This window comes from Tupaia chinensis, unplaced genomic scaffold (genome assembly GCF_000334495.1).
Source record: "Tupaia chinensis unplaced genomic scaffold, TupChi_1.0 Scaffold000573_1, whole genome shotgun sequence".
Taxonomy (NCBI): domain Eukaryota; kingdom Metazoa; phylum Chordata; class Mammalia; order Scandentia; family Tupaiidae; genus Tupaia; species Tupaia belangeri.
Window position 1 is genome coordinate 497,507 of NW_006160087.1, and position 4,545 is coordinate 502,051.

Here is a 4,545-nt window from a genome sequence, read left to right on the forward strand (position 1 = left end):
TTTCATTGATCTTGATTATTGTAGCTTCATGGTCAGTTTAGAAATCAGGTAGTGAGAGTTCTCCAACTTTGTTTCATTTTCAGTACTGCCTGACAGAGATTCTCTGTCTCCTTTACTTTTACATGTGAAATTTAGAAACAGCTTGTGCACTTCCACAAAAATTATGCTGTGATTGTGACTGGAATTCTGTTGAATTTGTTGGACAATTTGCGAGAATAATATCTTAATAATATTGAGTCTTCTAATCAATGAGCATGGTATAGCTCTCCATTTATATGGTCATGCTTGATTTCTTTTTCACTAGTGTTTTTTAGTTTTCAGCTTTCAGATTTTGCGTGTATTTTGTTAAATTTATTTTTAAATATTTAAAAATATATAATAGTTTTATTGTACTATTGAAAATGTTCCTATGAAAACTAAAATCTCCATTGTTCATTACCAGTATATAATAGTATAATTGCTTTTTATGTATTTTTCTTATATCCTGTGACCTTACTAAACTTATTTATTAGTTTTATTAGATTTTTGTAAATTCTTTGGGATTTTTTTACTAGATAAGCTTCTGTGTACAATTTTATTTCTCCCTTTCTAATTATTATTTCCCTTATTTATTTGTTCATTTATTTATTTTGCCCATTATGCTGGCTAGAATTTCCACTATGATATTGAATAGGAATTGTGAAAATGACCCTCCTTGCCCTGTCTCCAATTTGAGAGGCAAAGCATTTGCTCTTTCAATACTTATCATGCTAGTGTTTGGTTTTCCATCAATGCTCTTTAACAGGTCAAAAACATTTTATTTAATTCATAGTTTACTGTACTTAAAAGAAAAAAAAAACAAATTAGGAATGGATGCCGCATTTTGTCAAATGCTTTTCTGCATCTGTGGGGGTAATAATATAGTGTTTCCTCTTTATTCTGTTGATGGAGTGAATGATATTGACTGATTTAAACCAATCTTGCATTTCTGGGATAAACTGTACATGGTCATGTTGTATTGTCCTTTCACACAGAGCTGATTTTGAAACCCAGCAAGGACCCCCTGATGTATTTTCTAAGGTTCTTGAAATATAAGGGTCATTTACATTGTAATGGCCCAGAGTAAGAAGTAAGTCTTCAGACTTTTGGTTATGACAATGACCAACATGGACCATGAATAAGAGTCATTTGACCTCTAAATCTCTCACTTAAAGGAAAGGTAAGGTTTTCATTTCAATATGTAAGATGTTTTATAGGCTTGAAACTGCTGGTTATGAGCTCAAAGACTCCAGGCTGAAAGGCTCCAGACACCTGAAGAGAAATTTGATTATCTAAGGCCTCGCCAATTAAGAATGTCCATGAGATGATCACACCCTCTTGAACCAATCACTGAACTGATCATGTGCCTGGGACCCCTGCCCCTAATTTTGCCCTTAAAAATGCATGTGAAGAATATCTCGGGAAGACCGGGTCTTTTCAGCATGAGCTGCCCGCTCTCCTTGCTTTGTGCTTTGCAATAAAGCTGTACTTTCCTTCACCACGCCGTGTGCCTATGGTTTGGTTTTATAGTGCTTGGGTGAGCACACCTGATTAGAGTTCAGTAGCAATTTGATTTATTAATATATCGTTAAAGATTTTTCATTTAAAATTAGAGGTTATAGGGATGAGTGCCTGTAGTCTTTTTTCTTGTAATGTTTTGTCATATATATTATAACAAAGGATTTTATTAGGATAATGTTGACCTCATAGAATGAGTTTGGGAGCATTTCTCCCTTTTGTGTTTTCTGAAGGAATTTGTGTGGGATTGGTATTAATTCTTTAAATGTTTGGTAGAATTTACCAGTGAAGCCATCTGGGCTGGGAGCTCTTTTTGGGAGGTTTAACTACAAATTAAATTCTTTAATATATATATAATGATTTTCAAAACACGTATTTTCTTTTGAACGGCCTTTTGTGGTTTGTGTCTTTCAAGGAATTTGTCCATTTCACCTAAGTTGTTGGTCTATTGGCATAAAGTTATTTGAAATATTCTCTCATTATGGTTTTAATATCTCAATTACCTGTAGTAATGCCCTTTCATTTTTGCCATTTGTAATTTTTGTATTCATTACTTTTTTTCTTAATCATTATATTCAGTTTATCAATTATATTGATCTTTTTACCAAACAGATTGTGGTTCATTTGATTTTTGTCTATCTTTTTTCCTGCTTTACTTTTTTTTTACATTTAATCACTGTACATCTTCACAGCATACAAAATAAATTTTCCCACCATGAATACACTGTATATTAGTACAGTCAAAGATATTACCAAACACATATTCATCAGCAGATAGTTTCCCGTTTTTCTGTCCATTAAATGTTTTGCTTCTTTTTTTTCCTTCTTTTTTTTTTTAAATCAGTTTTGACTTTCATTTTTTTTCTAGTATCTTTTTTTAATTTAATTTTTATTTTTATTTTTTTGGAGAGGTTTTTGCTATAGGGCGCGTGCACTCGCCAGACAGAGAGAGACATAGAGACAGAAAGCGAGAAATCACCCCCCAGGGGGGATGGTCACGCCACAATCCCTTCTCCTCCATTCTCCTCTTGGGATCTTGGGCACGCACGCACACGCGCCTGGCGTGAGTTTTAAGCCGCGTCCAGGATGCGAACCACAGTCGACTACATGGGAGTCTAGCGACATAGCCATTACACCAACTGCTGGTTCCCTTTTTTCTAGTATCTTAAGGTAGAGGTTTGGATCATTACTTTTCAACTTTTCTTCTTTTCTATTTCTTTTTATTGCCAGAGGGCACATATGCTTACCAGAGAGAGAGAGAGAGGAGAGAGACACACAGAGAGAGACAGAGAAAGTATCCTCCAATGAAGTACTTTCATATATCTATATAGTCACCATTTCTTTTCTTTTTTAAAAGATTTTTGCTATAGGGCACATGCACTCGCTGGAGAGACAGAAAGCAAGAAGTCATCCCCCCAGGGGGCATGGTCACGTTGCAATCCCTTCTCCTCCATTTTCCTCTTCGAATCTTGGGCATACATACACATGCGCCTGGCGTGACTTTTAAGCTGCTGGATCTGGGACTCAAACTGTGGTTGACTACATGGAAGTCCAGTGAAAGAAACATTACTCCATCTGCTGGTCCCATATAGTCACCATGTCTAAGGCTACACATTCCTTTGTATAAATACAGATTTAATTTAAAATTTTTCTTCCTTTATTTTTTTAGTTCATTATAAATTTAAAGCTGGGCTTTTGGTTCAAGATAGTGAATTGAATATAGGAAGGACCTTCAGAAGTTCATGGAAAATGTATACTATGAAGAAGTATGCATGAACTGAAAAATTATTTTGCATCAATATAAACTCATAATTAAATGCCATATCTCCATGAACTTTTAAAACATTTTCAGATTAATTTCACATAAAGTCCCCATCATGATAAAGTCTCCATTTATATATAGTTTAAAATGTTTTTCAGCAGAGAATTTTACACTTTTCCTTCTATCAAGTGCTCCTCCCCTTGCACCTCATTCCCACCCTCCACCACTCACTCTCTACCCACCAGCCTGAGGGCTTTATTTAATATTTCTTGTAATGCTTATATGCTGTTGATAAAATCTGTATGATATTGTATGCCCCCCAAAGTATTTTACCTTCTGTTTTTGGAAGATATTTTCATTGAGTAGAGTGGCACATTTCTTCCAGTACGTCTAAGATGTGCCATTGTATGTCCCACATAGCTCCATTACTCTCTGTTGAGAAGCCCACTGCTAGTCTTATGTTTCTTCCCGTGTACGTAACATCCTCCTCTGTGACCAGTTTTAAGATTTTCTCTTTCTCACTGTTTTAAGTTATTTCATCATTATGCCTCCTGCCATAGTTTTCTTCATATTTTTGATTTTCATTGTACTTCTCAATCTATGGATTGGTCATCAAATTTAGAAAAAAATGACGTTAACTCTTCATATTATTTGCCCTCCCTTCTTCAATTTTTTTGGTGAGTTCAGAATGCTAAACTGTTTGCTCCTGTCTTCGAGTCTGCTGAGCTCTGTCCTTTTTTTTTTTTTTTCCCCCAGTCTTCTGGTCTTTCTGTGCTTCATTTGAGATATAGTTTTATTGGTACATCTTCAAGTTCACTGGTTTATTTTTCTTCTACAGTGTATCTTATCCAGTTTATTTGATTTCCCTTTTATTTCAGATACTGTGATTTTCATTTATAGTAGTTCCATTTGAGTCTTTTAAAAAATATCTTCTATTTCTCTTTTTTATGTGTATGTTTCCTTTATATTTCTGAACATAGTGATGCGATCTATAATAGCTGTTTTAACATCTTCCTCTTGATCTCAGAGTATCTTGTCATTTCTGGGTCTTTTGTACACACTGGCTTTTCTCCTGGTTCTGAGTTCTATTTACCCGTTATTTACATCCTTGGCCATTCTTACTGGATTCTGAACATTGCATATTTTATACTTTTGAGTGCTAGATTTTGTTGTTTTCCTTGAAAGAGTTTTAAACTTTTCTTCTGATACAAATTGAAGCTATGGAGGATGAATTTGATCTTCCTGAA